The 17,492-nt window shown below is 40.9% G+C and overlaps 1 protein-coding gene and 1 pseudogene across 1 annotated transcript in view; one reads left to right on the top strand and one right to left on the bottom strand.

Annotated features, from left to right (window-relative positions):
- PDCL (phosducin like) overlaps window positions 1–17,091 on the top strand; it is a 74,284-nt gene extending 57,193 nt beyond the window's left edge. The window contains exon 4 of the mRNA XM_081803538.1: window positions 17,075–17,091. The gene's annotated coding sequence lies outside the window, so the exon portion shown is untranslated. The remainder of the gene's footprint in view (window positions 1–17,074) is intronic.
- On the bottom strand, window positions 12,666–13,654 carry LOC102744334 (olfactory receptor 1E1-like; annotated as a pseudogene).
- Window positions 17,092–17,492: the final 401 nt, after the last annotated feature.

The following is a 17,492-nucleotide window of genomic DNA, read 5'->3' as shown; positions in this document are numbered from 1 at the left end:
CTTAACCAACTGAGCCACCCAGGCGCCCGAGAGAGAAAGAATCTTAAGCAGGATTCACACCCAGCACAGAGCCCAATGTGGGGCTTGATCCCACGACCCTGAGATCATGACCTGAGCTGAAATCAAGAGTTGGATGCTTAATTGACTGAGCCACCCAGGCGCCCCAGAGCCTTTTTTCCCCTTTAAATTCCTCATATAAGTGAGATCATGTGGTATTTGTTTTTCTCTGATTTATTTCACTTAGCATAATGCCCTCAAGGTCCATTCGTGTTGTTGTAGATGGCAAGATTCCATTTTTTAAAATGGTTGGATGGTATTCCATTGTATATATATACTACATCTTCTTTATCCATTCATCCATAGTTGAACAGTTAGGTTGTTTCCATGTCGTGGCTATTGCAAATAATGCTGCAGTGAACATAAGTGAACATATATCTTTTTGAATTAGTGTTTTTGCTTTCTGTGAATAAATACCCAGAAGTGGAATTGCTGGATCATATGGTAGTTGTAGTTTTATTTTTTTTGAGGTAACTCCATTGAACATCTGAGCAGGCTGTTTGATTTCTATCACTTTTGTGCTCCGATATAAACTGCACACAGTGTTGATAATGGGATCAAGTACTTAATTATTTTCCAAAATAGTGAGGTATGGATTTTTCATTATCAACAGCATCATCACTATTACAAATTGTATAGATGCACCAGTATTACAAATTAGAAAACTAAGGCATGGAAAGCTTAACCTTTTTTTTTGCCCATGAAGGGCAAAATCTGATCTTAAAGTCATGCTTATCAGGTTCCAAAGTCTATGCTAGTGACACTATATAGCATGACTCCTCAAATAAAACCAAGGCACCTTATTCATGGTAATAAGACCTCTTGATGGGCTATATAACCAGGTAATCTGCCTACTAAAAGGGATTTCAGAGGTTATTTGGTCCAACAATTTCTGTTTTGGGGAGCGCATACTCCTGGTGGTACCCAAAGACTTCTCAAAGAGTATACAGACACATCTTGGGAGAAACCGTTTCCAGATTCTCAGCTTCTATATTTCTCTTTTCTGAAATCATTTTGTCTTCAAGATATTGTGAACCTTATGCATTATTCTGTCTTCTGCTTAGCAAATGAAAGACATACTTTCATCCAGGGGCACCTGGGTGGCTCAGTTGGTTAAGCAGCTGCCTTCAGCTCAGGTCATGATCCCAGGGTCCTGGGATCGAGCCCTGCATCGGACTCCCTGCTCGGCGGGGAGCCTGCTTCTCCCTCTCCCTCTGCCTGCCTCTCTGCCTACTTGTTTTCTCTCTCTCTATCTCTCTGTCAAATAAATAAATAAAATCTTAAAAAAAAAAAAAGACATACCTTCATCCATCCGAAATCTTACTAGATGTACTGGCTCAGGATAGAAAAACCTCAAAGGAGTCTAATGAATGGACAATCAGAACATGAATAAAATGGATGACTTTAATAACCAATAATAAGTCCTTTTTTAGATAAGGGGTTTCCAATCTTTTGTTCTCAAAAAAGCCTTGGTTTCCTTATCTCTAAAATGGGGGAATATTAATAACACATCACTCATGAAGTTGGTATGAGAATGAAATAAGAGTGCCTGGTCCATGGCAAGTGCTCAGTAAATGCTGGAAGTTATGCCTATCAGTTTTTCAGTCCTGTTCTACTCTTCTCCAGGTTTTTCTGGGAGTAAGTATTTCTGCTATCCAGGTCTCTCTACAGTGAATCTGCTCCGCATTGTCACTGTCTTAATCTGAAACAAATAATACATTATATGTTAAAAAAAAAAAGAAGAAGATAGTAGGAAGGGAAAAAATGAAGGGGGAGAAATCGGAGGGAGAGACGAACCATGAGAGACTATGGACTTTGAGAAACAAACTGAGGGTTCTAGAGGGGAGGGGGTGGGGGGATGGGTTAGCCTGGTGATGGGTATTAAAGAGGGCACGTATTGAAGGGAGCACTGGGTGTTATACGCAAACAATGAATCATGGAACACTACATCAAAAACTAATGATGTAATGTATGGTGATTAACATAACATAATAAAAAAAAAAAGTAAAAAAAAAATGTGGTTCCCAAGAACTAAGCAAAGTTCTGTGAGTCCGGTCTTTCGTCACAGGGTCATAATGATCTGGGCTGGTCATAAATCATAGCCTTTGGGGGAAATGAGAGTTGGCTGTGTCCATGGCTAACCCAAGATTTCTTTTTTTAAACGATTTTACTTATTTATTTGAAAAAGAGAGAGAGCACAAGCAGGGGGAGCAGCAGACAGAGGGGGAGGGAGAAGCAGGCTCACTGAGCAGGGAGCCCAATGAGGGGCTCAATCCCAGGACCCTGGGATCATGACCTGAGCTGAAGGCAGACGCTTAATGACTGAGCCACCCAGGTGCCCCTAACCCAAGATTTCTTAAACTTTACAATTAGATCATTGGGGAAAAAAGTGTGAACAATTAAGAACAGCCTCTCTGTAAGGCACTTGCACATGCATTATCTCATATAATCATCAGCAATCCTGAAGACACTTCCAGCAGCAACAGTCACTCACTATTCTCATATTCCAGATGAGGAACCAAAGCTTTGGGACGTGAAGTGATTTGCTCAGCATAACTCAATGGCAAGTGGTCTGGCTGGGCTTCACCTTACAGCTGGATACCTTGAGTTCTCTACATGGGCTACATCACACTGCCCATTTAGTTTACTTAGCTCTTTCCCCATGGAAATGGATTTATCCATCACTGCTGGACTGTCTGCTTTTATATTTCAAACTAAAGGATGTCACCATGATACAACTCAAGAGAGTGAACGTGAGACTTTTCAATTACAAAGATCTGGAAATTTATAGTATGCTATTGAACTATTGATTTCAATGTGGTATGATAATGAATGAGATCTAAAAGTTGTAGCCACTCTTTTAATGAGCACTTTCTGTAAACCAGGAATTGTTCTAAGAGCTTTACCTATATGATTTTTATTTGGTGACCACAGAAATTATGTGACATAGGTATTATTATCTCTGTTTTATAGGTGAAGAAATTGAAGCTCAGAGGGGTTCTGTGACATGCTCAAAGTCACAGTTAGTAAGTAGTAGAACTAGAATTTGCATTCAGTTTCATTTAAGCCCAGAGTCTATGCTCTTTTTTTTTAAAAGATTTATTTATCTGGGGACGCCTGGGTGGCTCAGTTGGTTAAGCGACTGCCTTCAGCTCAGGTCACGATCCTGGAGTCCTGGGATTGAGTCCTGCATCGGGCTCCCTGCTGAGCAGGGAGTCTGCTTCTCCCTCTGACCCTCCCCTCTCTCATGTGTGCGCTCTCTCTGACTCATTCTCTCTCTCTCAAATAAATAAAACCTTAAAAAAAAGATTTATTTATTTGAGAGAGAGAGAGAGTGTGTGGGTGTGCAAGAGTGAGAGAGAATGGAGGGAGGGGCAGAGAGAGAGAATCTTTAAGCAGACTCCCCATTGAGCGCAGAGCCTGACATGGGGCTCAGTCTCATGACCCATGAGATCATGACCCTGAGCCAAAACCAAGAGTCACAGGGAAAGGGAGGGAAAACTGAATGGAAAGAAAGCAGAGAGGGAGACAAACCATGAGAGACTCTGGACTCCGGGAAATGAACTGAGGGTTACAGAAGGAGGGGGGTGGAGGGATGGGGTAGCCGGATGATGAGTACTAAGGAAGGCACGTGTTGTGATGAGCACTGAGTGTTATATGCAACTAATGAATCATTGAACACTACGTCAGAAACTAATGACACATTATATGTTGGCTAACCAAACATAAAAGAACAAACAAACAAACCAAGAGCCAGATGCTCAACCGACTGAGCCACCCAGACGCTCCTCAATGTCTATGTTCTTAACCAGTGGACTATGCCATGCCTTGAGCATTCCCTAACTATTCCAGTTCCTGCTTTACTCTATGTTTCTTGTTTTCCACTGTGCTATCTTGTGCCTTTGGCCAGTGATATGTGTCTATCACGTTTTTTCCTACTTTAATTCTCATTATTGAATTAGAGAGTAGATATTATCATTCCCATTTTCAGATTATTAAATTGAGAATCAGAGGGATGGATTAACTTCCCCAGAGGGATGGATTAACTTCCCCGCAGAGCATAGGGTTGGATCATAGAGCTAACTCAGAAGTGATGCTCCTTCTGTCCCAGCTCATCCATTTAGCACCTAATGTTTTATTCTTGTCCTGTGCTTCCTTCCCCTTACTAGTCTGTCATTGTAATTGGAGCCTCCAAATCAGAGCAGGGGGCCCTGAGTTTATTTAGAAAACATGAGATGTCTCCCCTCAGTTCTTAGGGTAGTTGTAAAAAGTTCTAAGAAGGGAATGTGTTATGGTGAGCCCTGTGAATTGTTTAAGACTGACGAATCACAGACCTGTACCCCTGGAACAAATAATACATTATATGTTAATAAAAAAAAAAAAGAAGTGAATGACCTCTACCAGATAGTTTGCAGGCTATGCCTGCTCCCTGGGGCAATACCCATCAAGCTTCTGTGACAAAGCTGCTCATAAGACTGGAGAAAGCCCCAGAAGTGGTTGGAGGGCGGGCTGCCTGGAACCTTGGAGTCCTCCTCATCTCCCTCATAGCTGCTGGAGATTACCCTACCTGACGCATAGGGCAGCATATCAGCTCCTTGTGGGTAAAGGAGAATAATGTGGTATGGGGCAAGGGCTGGGAAGCCAGGAATGGGGAACTACTAGAGAAGAGTCTTTATATAAGAATGTGGACAGAGAAGAAGTAGTGTGTTGTGTGAGAATAGTTTTAATCCAAGAATGGTAAGATTTGGGCTTTGGTCTCAGATTGCCATGAAACTTTTCTTGGGGGCCTTAGGAAAATCTCTTCATTCTTGGGAGCCTCAGTTTCTTCTTTTGGGAAATGGGAAGAAGAACCCCTGCTTTCAATACAAGAGGCTTTGTAAAAAACAAAAACAAAACCCAAAAAATCCAAAAAGAGACTGTGGACTTAAACGCCCTGTAACAAGTCTGTGAAACAGTGCAGGGTTGTTTGTTTTAAATTCCTGTAGGAACTTGGCTTCCCTATCACAGAATAGGTCCCCACAACTCCTGGCAGTCAGAGCCACAGACTTCCCTGATAACAGAGTTGCCTCTCTTTCCAAAATGGCCTTGATAAATAGAAGAGGCACTTGGATAACACGACTTAGTCTATTCTCTGGGTTTCTCAGTTTGATCACTAATTCCTAGAAGTGGAAAGAAAAGTCTGGGTCAGTTTTTAAGAAAGATGAAGTTGACAACTATGTCCAGGGGTTCATTTTAGAATCATCCAATCCTGATTACCCATGATACCTCCCCAAGTGATTAAAGCTTTCTGGGATTCCATCAGATATTTTCTCTTTGACTCAGGAAAATTTCCCTGAAAGGAAACACTCTTGACTGTTTAAATCATTCAGTTTGTTTGTTTTTGGTTTTTGGTTTTGTGCGTGTGTGTGTGTGGCTAGGTTTTAATAAAGGGAGGGGAGAGTCCATGAAGACATAGCATGTCTGAGGGTGGCATAAGGAAGAGGCACTACGAAGGGAAAGAAAAGGAAAAAAAAAAAGAAGAAAACTTACGGAGTCAAAGACAAACTTCACAAAATGCACAATACTGTGCAAAGTATCCAATTTGAGAAAGATGGTTATCCCTCCGGAAATTGCAGAGAGCAATTCTTGCGGGGGAATTACCTGACTGGCTCAGCAACTGCAGTGTGTTTGTGAAGCCCTGAGTGCAGAGACTCACCTTATTGTGGGCCTCCAACTGGACTGGAATGGGCTGGGCTGGGTACTTCCTCCCTCAGGCAGCATGTGTCATCATGTCTTCTTTTAACAGTAGCATAGAGCCAACCACTCTGGGAGGACAGAGGAAGTGGCCCAGCATCGCAGAAAGGAAGGCATCAGGAAGGAGTTCAAGGGAAAGGGCAGCCAGCCTCATGGGGGGTAGGGGGTGTGGGGCTTCTGCTGGTCAGGGGCAGGAAGGCATGCCTGGGAAAGGCACTGGGAGATTTTATCACATGCTTCTGCATGATTCCATGGTTCTTACTAGCACAGAGCCCCAAGCGTGTCATTGTTCAAATCTGAGGCTGTCCCTGGGGGGTGGGGCCCAAGAGGCAGAGCTTCCAATATTAGCATTAGTGACTGCCTGTGGCTTGGCAGGTGATCCCGGGAATGGTCAGGACCTGGGAGATCGGCCTGGACATGGATTCTCTGACATGGGCTCCAAATTTGACTCTGAGAGGTCCTTGAAGATTCGCCTCTTATTTTTACATTTCAATTAAGTTATACACCCTTATTTAAAAATACTTAGCAGTGAAACATGTATCAAGTGAAAAGTGAGAGTCTGTTTCCCACCTTCCCCATTCCTCTCCAGGAGTAATTGCTGTTAACGTTTTGACATGTACTTACCCAGACACTTTTCTATGCATATATGTATATGTATAACTTTGTTTTTACAAAAAAAATGGAGTCATTTGTTCTGGAGCTTTCTTTGTTTCTCTCATCCATATATCACAGATCTCCTACGTCACAATCAGACCTACCTCGTTATTTTAAAAGTAATGATTATCGGATGTTCTACAAGTTATAGAGATTCCTTCCTCAGGCCATGTATCTCCTTTTTTGGGGAGCTATCACAAAAGCAATGCTACGTGGATATTCTTTTTACAGATGTCTTTGTGTATATATTTTTTTCTAGAAATGGAAATGCTATATGAAAGTATATGTGCATTTTTAATTTCAGTTGGCACCACCAGATTATCCTCCAAAAAACTGGAGTCAATTTATACAGCATCCAAGAGCATATAAGAGTGTCCTTTTCCACACTCCTAACAGCACTGTTTGCAAACTCTTTTCTTTTTTTTTTGCAAACTCTTTTCTATCTCTCAGTCTGATGATGGAAAAAGAAACTATACTTTATTACAGTTTTACTTTTTTTCCTAGTTGCTGGGGGAATTTTTTTGTATTTTTGACCATTTTAGTGTTTCCCTTCTTTGAATTTTCCAGCTAAATCCTTCCCCATTTTTTCTCTGTGGTTGCTCTGTTTTTATTATTACTTTTTTTTTTTTAAGATTTTATTTATTTATTTATTTGAGAGAGAGAGAGAGAGAGAAACAGCATGAGAGGGGATAGGGTCAGAGGAAGAAGCAGGCTCCCCGCCAAGCCGGGAGCCCGATGCGGGACTTGATCCCGGGACTCCAGGACCATGACCTGAGCCGAAGGCAGTCGCCTAACTGACTGAGCCACCCAGGCGCCCTGTTTTTATTATTACTTTGCAAGGGTTATAATGTGCTTAAGAAATATTCTGTTATGTTTTCCTTCTTGATCTGACTGATAACTCTCTGTTCTCAGTATGCAGCTTGAATAGATGTTTTCCCTTTTACTTATGCTCTCTTCATTCTGGGAACACAAATCATTCATCTCCCTAGAAAGAAATGGAACATTCTTATCAGCTCTCATCTCAATCTGCTCCCAAACATCTGAAACTTACATGGACACAGATGTCATGGAATGCACGTAGTTGGCAATCAAAATAGGTTACATAAGTTGAGTGTTTGCTATGAGTCAGGCCTTCTGTTTAAAGTGCTCAGATGCTTTCGTGTCATTTAATCCTCCCAGTGACCATATGAGCTACCCCCACATTCATTGCAGCATTAGTCACCGTAGCCAAGATATGCAAACAACCTAAGTGCGGCTGACAGATGAATGGGTAAAAAAATGTGATAGACACCCAATGGAATATTACTCAGCCATACAAAAGAAGGAAATCCTTCCATTTGTGACAACATGGATGAAGCTTGAGACTATTATGTTGAGTGAACAAAGTCAGATAGAGAACACAAATACTATATGATCTCGTTTATATGTGGAATCTAAAAAAGCCAAACTCATAGAAACCAAGAGTAGATGGTGGTTTCCAGGGGCTGGGGCAGGAAGTGGGTGAATGGGGAGAGCTTGGTCAAAAGTATGTCCTTCAACTGTTATTAAGATGAGTAAGTTCTAGGGATGTAATGTACAGCATGGTGAGTGTAGCTAACAATACTGTTGTATATTTTAAAGTTGCTAAGAGCATAGATCTTAAATGTTCTCACCACACACACACACACAGTAACTATGAGATAATGGATGTGTAAACTAACTTTACTGTGGTAATCATTCCACAGTATATATGTATACCGAGCCATCAAGTTCTACACCTTAAACTTACACAGTGTTACAGGTCCATTGTATCTCAGTAAAGCTGGAAAAAACAAACAGTAAAAAAATTTTAAATGGGAAAAATTAAATTATACTGTTTGGGCACAGATGTGTATGTGGTAAAATTAAAAGGGAAATCAAAGAAGTGATTAACATAAAACATAGAATAGTGGTACTTTCATGGGGGAGAGGGGAGTTGCAATTTGACAGAGGCACAAAGGCAGGTTCTGGGAAGCTGGCAATGATCTATTTCCTAAACAGGTGGTAGATGCGTAGGGTTTGCCTTGGGAGAAATCATCAAACCATAAAAACAAAAATTAGAAATTAAAATACATTTTTAAAAATTTCAAAAAAATTTAAATAAATATTCCAAATAGAACTCACTCACTTATTCATTAATTTCTATATTGATTTCTTTATTCTTTTATTTAGCTAGATATTCTGGGATATGGTAGTGGATAAGACAGAGCTCCTCCTTTCATAGAACTTAAAATAAAGCATAAGAGATGTTATACACTAGACTACAAGCTCCATGAAGTCAGGGGCAAGGTGTATTTTGTTCTTCATGGTAGCCCCAGTATCGAGTGTCAGGCACCTAATAGGACCTTAGTACATATTTGTAGAATGAATGGAAGAATAAGTAAAGTAGTCTCTTAGGCAATTACTTGTTAAAATATCATTGAGATAAGTGCATTGAAAGAGAAACACAGGGAGTTTGGAGAATGTGAATCACAAAGATCTAACCTAACCTCCCTGAGGAAATGATGCTTCAGCTGAGATCTGAGAAGAGGAGGAGAAGAAAGCGTTTTATTGTATTCGCAAACAATGAATCATGGAACACTACATCAAAAACTAATGATGTACTGTATGGTGACTAACATAGCAAAATTTAAAAAAGAAAAAAAAAGAAGCATTTTAGGCAGAAGGAATTTGGGGGGAGGCACAAACATTCAAACTATGGCAGTGTTGATCCAAATTATTACAAGGAAATAAGATTGCTGCTAATTAATGAGGGCAAGGAGGTATATGTCTGGAACTCGTGGGATTCACTGGGACACCAGGAGGTGCTTTCATGAATGGTTGTAATGAGTTAGACCTATAATCGGTAGTGTGGGCAGAGAACCCTGATTCTGATCGTTCACTGGGGACCCAAAGTTATGATAAAGCACAGGTACAGTGTTTCAAAGTGATAAAATAAATATTACAGAAGAAGAAATCAGGGCATCGCTAAAAGTGAATTGTTGTTAGATAAATTCTATAAACAATATGACATAATTGGTAATAAAGCTCATGTGCTTGTGACACTCAGCTAAGGCTTCCAGGGGTGTCTTTTCCACACAACCTCTGCTTGAAATGCTTAGGGAGGATGTAATTTATACAGGGAAAATAAGAGAAACAACTCTTTTAATTGGGGGGCCCCCAGCATTACTGGAATTTAGATCCACTCCAATTCACAGATTTCCTTTGTCAAGTAATTGTACAAAGACCTTTAACATTGTAATAATGTTCTGCAACCACAGAGAACTGCACCAAGCACAGCTAACAAGGCCATGGAAAGCAGAGTCAGAGAACCTAAAGTCAGACCTAAAAGACACCATTGGACAACCAACCTAGATCAGTAGAAGCACGGAACAAGTAGAAGGGAGATCTGGTGGAGGAGATGACATTTTAACTACAATCTTGAGGAAAACTGTAGCAGTGGGGACTACAGCTTGTCCTACTAACCCTCCTATTATCTTTTTTTAAAAGAAAAATGGCACTCAGCCACCACTTTAAAGGAGCAGTGACAGGGTGTAGTGAACTTAACGTAGGGTGCGAGAGGGTCTGAGCGGTGCAAGGGGTAAACAGTAGTAGACACTGTTGTTGCCTCATCCATGTACCCTCAAGTCTTATCATTGTCATGATACTGACAGGAAGTATGTGACTTTCCCCCACATACTTTCAGATAGCCGCATATCCGTCTGCGTCTGAGAGCTATTTCTGGCAGCCGGAGGTGTCCCCGGGAGTCCCATGAGTTCCAGATAGACATGCATAGCAGAAAAGAAGTGCTGAGGAATTAATGCTCGCTAGGAGCAGCCTTCAGTCTCAGCTGGTGGGAGTTGGGTGGGATAACTTAGATCCCTCGGGTAGGATAACTTAGAGGTATCTGTTCTGCACTGGTTCCAGAGTTCCCCAGCAATAGTAAGGGCTAGTTATGCACAGTGGTAACTCACGTGGTAGTGTCCCTTTATTGCCTACCTTCCCTTTTCTGTCTTGGTTCCCCACTCCCTCTTGGTGTTTCCTAGGATCACCTCCCAAAGGAACTGCTTGTATTCAAACTCTTGTCTCAGGACCTGTTTCTAAGTGAACCCAAATAGATTCCAATATTATGGCTTAAAAACACCTTGTAAAGGTTCCCCTCTCTTAGAAAGCACTGGGCCAGGACATGTCAAATCTCTCATTTCATGGTGGATGCCATTTGGCAATGAAATGGCCTAAAATATGCCTGCCAAATTCTATATGTCTTCTTTTTAGTAAATGTGAAGAACTACAACCTTTAAAAAGCATATGATTCAATCGGCTGCCTGATTACTCAGCAGGGAGGGGTCAGGCTCACGAGACCTACAACAACGAGAAGAGCTGCTATGAAAACAGCAGCTGTACAACAAGACGAACAGTTATTTTTTGGGTCCCTTCTACATGTCAGGGTTCATGATAAGCACTTCAGTTATAGTTGTTCAGTTATTTACTGTTTTTTCAAAATTATAAAAACATATTGTTACCTCATTATTATGTACCAGGAGACTCAGATGTTAAATAACTTACTCTAGAGTCTCCTAGACTCTAGATATGTGCTGGGGCTATGATTTTCAGATTGTTGGGGGTGTTTGAGGGATCTCAATAAACAATACCCGCTTTCCCAGTTGGGTTCTAAATCAACTACTGAGTAAGACAAGGGCAAACAAAAGATGGGGGCCAAATTGCTACTTTACTCCTGATGATGTCTAGGTTGGAGACATGACTTGAGGTGAGAACCTAAATGTTTTTCTGACTGACCCCAGAAGCAACTATTGCTGGAATAGGGAGGGTTCCCAGGTGTGTATGAGTGGCCGATTTGCCCTTGGAGGTATATAGCAGAGCATATGCTCCCTGTGAACAGACTGGTCCTCAATAAGAAACAGGGATGGTCTGGGCTGAGTGTGCCCAAATTTCTTTTCTGGGGCAGAGTGAGTAAGGGAACAGACTAGGGCAGTTATTACACGAATTGAATCTCCTCCACTTTGAGGTACAAGTCAAGCTGAGTGAAGAAATATTCTTCCCAATACTAGCACACTCTTCCACCTATATTAAATCAACCTTTGGTGACCCACGTGGAGCAAATATGGAGGAATTAAATAATCACTGGAAGAATTCTCCTTAACATGGTTTCTACCTCCATATTCAGAGACCTCCAAAATATTTACCAGAGAGAGCAATCACCTAGAAGAGCCTTCATAAATGACAAGAAGACTGGAAACAGGGCTTCCAGAGAGGGAGTGATTGAGGGTTGTCCCAACAGAGAGAGGGAAGTCCTAAGATTAAGATAAATAACAGAACCGAAGATTTAGATTCCATAAACATTTGTGGAGCACTGTGACCCAAGTAAGCTTATATATTATTTATTATTCATTACTCTTATTATGTAGTTGTTTTTCCCGTTTTACAGATAAAGAAACCAGACCTCAAAATGGAAGAATGTTCCCCAAATTACATAGTGTGAGAGTGGAGGGCTTTTGGTTCTAATTTGTAACTTCTGACTTCAAGTCTTTAGTTCTTGTCACTATAACACTAAATATTATTGGAACTGGGGTATATGCATGTAGGGTGTTAGACTAACATAATTCAATCACTTTATTTTATAAATGTTTCAGGAAACCAAGGCTCAGAGACAATCAAGTGATTATCCACTGTCACACAGTTCATTTCTGACAAAGTCCACCCTGGAACCCAGGGCTTAAACTAACGCCTCATTCTGATGTTTCAATAGAACACTGCCTGTTTAAATATAAAGTGTCAGGTTACTTCTTTTGTATTTATTGCTACCAGACATAATGGATCCTATATTCTTGGGCCAACGACATCTTCCATAGTTCAGTTATAACTTGAACTAAACAAAAATTTGGACCTTCATTTTCATTTTATATGTATACAAGCCCCCCGCCCCCCACAGGCTTTGCTTAGAGACCAGTAAAAATAACAAGAGCCATTTTGAGAGTAGGTAGTAAACTACTCAGAGCGTGGGCATTTCACAGAGATGATCTGAGGTTACTGTTATCACTGGTCCCTCCCTGTTCTTAGATGTCAATCTGTACTTTGAAATATAAACCTAAGAAAAAAGAAGTCTCTAGTGCAGGGAAGCTCCAGTGGTTAGGCTCTCAGGAGGCCAATTTCAACTCCCAGCTCTGAGTCCTGGAGTCAGGACTGTAAGGTCCTAGGAAAGAATGTTAGAATGTTTTTCTTCTGAGTAGTTTTCCCAGAGCCCCCTTCATATCCCTGTTTCTTAGGCTGTAGATGAAGGGATTCAGCATAGGGGTCACCACTGTGTACATTACTGAGAAGACTCTGTCTTTTCCACCTGAGGAGGTTGACGGAGGACATAAATAGACCCCGATAGCAGTGCTATAAAACAGAGAGACCACAGAGAGGTGGGAGGTGCAGTTGGAAAAGGCCCTTTGCTTACCCTTTGTGGAACTGATTCTTAGAATAGCTAAAGCAATATAAAAAGTAAGATGTAAGGATGCAGATGAAGGGTCCAATTAGCAATGTTCCTGCCACAAGGATGAGCACCAGCTCATTGACATAAGTACTGGAGCAGGCCAGATTTAGGAGTGGAACCAGATTACAGAAGAAATGGGGGATGATATTGGGGTCACAGAAAGAAAGCCTCATCACCAGGAGGGTATGCACTAGGGCATGGAAGGTAGTGACCACCCAAGACCCAGTCACCAACAGGATACACCGTTGGGAGTTCATGGCATAATGGTCATGGCATAATGGAGGGGGTGGCTGATGGCCACATAGCAGTCAAGTGCCATCACAGCCAGGAGAAAGTTGTCCAGATCTGCAAATAGGCCAAAGAAATAAAGCTGTGTCAGACACCCACCATAAGAAATCAATTTACTTCCTGAGCCAATATTATCTAGCAGCTTGGGAATTATTGTGGAGAGAAAACCAATGTCAGAAAAGGACAGGTTGGCTAGGAAGAGGTACATGGGGGTGTGGAGGTGTGGGTCAGAGGCAATGGCCAGGATGATGAGCAGGTTCCCCACAATGGTGACCAGGTACATGCCCAGAAAAAGCCCAAACAGGAGAGGCTGCTTCTCTGGCCACTCAGAGAAGCCAGTGAGAAGAAATTCATAGATGCTGGTCTGACTTCTTCTGTCCATGTCTGGAATTCTGTATGAAACAAATTTTTATTATAAGTAGCAAAAAAGTAAAATAATGCTGTGTATATCATATTCCTATTAGAAACCTCATGTGGTTTAGACAATTTTGTTTTGGCAAAGCTCAAATTTATAATTGTGTGTGTTAAAAAAGACCATTTGGATCAAACTCTTGTAAAGTTATAGATTGGTGTCAGCACCTGACCAGCTATCCAAGGCTCCTTCAAACTACAGCTGTCCCCATGACACATGGCGGTACCTGGTGAAAAAACAAGTGTGCTCTGATCGCACAGATCCCGTCAGCTTTTTTCATTGAAGAATAATATAATTAAGTAAATAATGTTTTACTTATATTTAACAATTAATTAAAATGAAATGAAAATAATTAACACTATATATAATAATTATAAATAATTATGTAATCAATTTAAGATTTTTTAAGGTAAAAATTCAGAACAACATATGTATTTATAATTCCATTTTTGTTAAAATTAAATTACTCCATTCAGTCCCTTTTTTAAAGTTCCCAGCTCTTTGGGGCACCTGGGTGGCTCAGTCAGTTAAGCCTCCGACTCAACTTCCACTCAGGTCATGATCTCAGGGTCATGGGATCCAGCCCCATGTCCGGCTCCCGCTGGGTGTGGAGCCTGCTCAAGATTCTCTCTCTCCCTCTCTCTCTGCCCCTCCACCCCACTCATGCTCCCTCTCTCTCTCTCCCAAATGAATAAGTTTAAAAAATCTTTAAAAATAAATAAATTCATTTTTTCATTCATTCCAACTTTATCAAGATAAAATTAACAGATAAAACTGTATATATGCAAGGTATACAGTGTGATGTTTTAATATACATATACATTGTAAAATGATGATCACAGCCAAATTAATTCACACATCTTTTGCCTTAGAGAATGTAAATACCCAATTTGGCAGGTACAGTTCTCATGGCAAGTGAAGATTTTTTTTTTTTTAAAGATTTTATTTGACAGAGAGAGACACAGCGAGAGAGGGAACACAAGCAGGGGGAGCGGCAGAGGGAGAGGGAGAAGCAGGCTTCCCGCTGAGCAGGGAGCCCGATGCGGGGCTCGATCCCAGGGTCCTGGGATCATGACCTGAGCTGAAGGCAGATGCTTAACGACTGAGCCACCTAGGCGCCCCGGCAAGTGAAGATATTGATGCTCTTGGCTTATGCATCTGTCTCTTGTGAGTGTGATTGATGTGAGTCAGTCCATTTCAGTTTAACCCAATGCTTGGATAAGATCCAGTTTCTATACTTGGCAAAGCTAATGGCCTCAGACCATGATTATTACTCTGAGAGGCTCAGACTCTTTTCTTTCTGGTATCTCTACCTCTTTCACCACCAACTGCAACCAAGTCCAGACTCAGGAGCTTAGCAAATAGCAGGAAGTACAGTGATATAATTCATTGTTTTCATTTAATCATGTCACCTTTACAGTCAGAATTAGAAATAAAGGAAAATTTATTCCACTTTTTGCTTTTCTTGCTCAAAGGTAATTAACCTTCAGGAATTGAATTATTTACTAGAAGCGTACAGCCCATCAACAGTTCCATTGATTCCAAAGGAAAAATTTACAAAAACAAATTAATATTCTCAGAATTCTTCTGATATTCTGGGCAAATAAACTAATACAACCTAAAACAATTGACTTTTGGGAAAAAGATAGGTCCTTTGGTCTCCACTTTATTATGACAGATGGTCTAACACTATGGTTAGTGGTCCAAGCTGTGGGAGGGTGTCAGAGCCGCCTGGGGCATTTCCTATACTTCTCAAAATTGAATCCCCACTATATCTATATACTTAAAACCGCTACATGAGACTCATTTATTTGTCTCCAAGGAGAGTATTTAGGTTACATAGCGTAAAGGGAAAATTTAGTTTGTACTCAGAAAATTTTGACTCACCTTCTCTATCAAACATTGTAATATGGCTTCAAATAATTCATTTAACCTCTCAAACTTTAGTTTCCCCCTCTGTGAAGAAGGGTAACTGATGTCATAGGCTGTTGTGGGTCTCCTTCTAACCATCAGAAAAATGTCCAGGCTCTTTCTTATCATGACATAATTAGCCCTTCTTGAGTCTGTCTCCATCTTTCTGTCCAGTGACACTTCCCCGTCATGCTCCCCCCACCTCCCCCGCCCTGTCTCACCTATGAAACTGCTCACGGTCGTCAGCTCACGCATCCTGCCTGCGTGACTTTGGTAGTTAGCCCTTTCATCTTCCTAGATATTTCCTCCCCCTCTCCACCTGGCAAGAGCTCGGGTGTCAACATTGGACAGTACTTTACATTCTCCTTTTGGAATTCATTGCTTTACCCTCTGTGCTCCCACAACCCTGTATTCTGGTCTTGCTGGAACACTTGACATACTGCCTTATAATTAGTTGCTCATCCCTATTAGATGGTGTGTCCCTCAGTGCCAGGGACTCATTTTTCTTCATTTTGTTTCTTCTTGTGTGTGTACTTCGTATGTACTGTTGAATAAGATAGTGGATGCATGGGCAGTAAAATGGCTTCTTAAGCTATGATGAAATTGTATGATGTTATCATTTAGCTACCAGCATTGCCTTTTACACTATAAATAAATTACAGTTAATGGAAAAGGTGTGTGAAGATCTTAGGTTGCCTGGCATGCATTCTTTTTTTTTTTTAGCATGCATTCTAATACATTGAGGGTATTCAAAATTGTGAGAAATTTAAAAAGTATTGTGAATGTTGAATTAGTAAGTCTAATTAGTTGCGTATCTTCACAAGCACTGAATGTGTGGTTTATATTTTACATTTGAATTAAATATTGTTGGGTTTTAATTTAAAAATGCAGAGAAAATTGATGCTTGGAATTCAGATTTAATAGGAACATATCTTCTCATAGGTCTGAATCCATTCCTTAGGTGCCCCTTCTGAGTGTTGAGGAATGTTCCCCCAAATCTCTTGCTTTTCCATATTTGAAAACAGTCAGTCTGACCTGACATGCTCCATCCACATGTCAAGTCCCTTTCAGGAATATATAGAGGTTTCAGGAATGTAGTTTCAGGTACTAGAGGGTTAAATTCATAACCCAGTGAAATAGTCCTCTGGATCAAAGCTACCCTGCCACTCCACCCTTTAAGGACTAATGGATATTAAGCCATCTTATACAACTCAATTTTATGAATGAGTAAACAGAATCTCAAAGAGCTGCTGTAATCTGTCCAAGTTCAGCACCACAACTGATACCAAAAACAAGACTCCTGAAACAATTCCCAAAGGACCATTCTGCTTCTCTTGACTGACAGGGAAGGGGGAAAGCATGGCCAGTGACTTACGCTCAGTCCTGAGTTGGGCCCAAAAGAGTGTCTCATTTTTTCACGTTAAGGTAGATATTTGACTCATCTGCTCTGGGTTCTCACTTGTCAAGAATGGAGAAACCATATTTGATGACCAGATGAAAAGACAGCATCTTCCTCTATATTTAAGGCATAAGGGACTCCTGGGACATGGAACCCTCATCTACTCCAAGGATGGAGAAATGAGAGCAGGCCATCCTAGATCCTGAGTCAGCCAAACTGACTAGAAACCCAGAAAAAAAGAAGCTATCTACCTGCAGTTTCTGGAGCAATACCCAGAGCTCCCTGCTGGAAGTTGCAGAGACATCTGGGAACACCAGTATTCCCAGATGAAGTATTCACTGTGGGAAACACCTTCGTCTGTTGCCGAGTCCTCAAACTCTAAATGAACTGCTCTGTGACTTTGGGAAGTTCACTTATCCTCTCTGGACTTTGATTTTCTCAGGTAAGTAAGTCAGAAAACAATGTTCTCTCACAATAGAAATCTTAGAGTTCTATTTTTAACTTTTTAGAGAACCTCCATAGCAATTGTACTACTACATATTTAT

This window comes from Leptonychotes weddellii, chromosome 14 (assembly GCF_054177405.1).
Source record: "Leptonychotes weddellii isolate Sample4059 chromosome 14, ASM5417740v2, whole genome shotgun sequence".
NCBI lineage: Eukaryota > Metazoa > Chordata > Mammalia > Carnivora > Phocidae > Leptonychotes > Leptonychotes weddellii.
The sequence above is the reverse complement of the archived record's forward strand: the minus strand, read 5'-3'. Positions and strand labels throughout refer to the sequence as shown.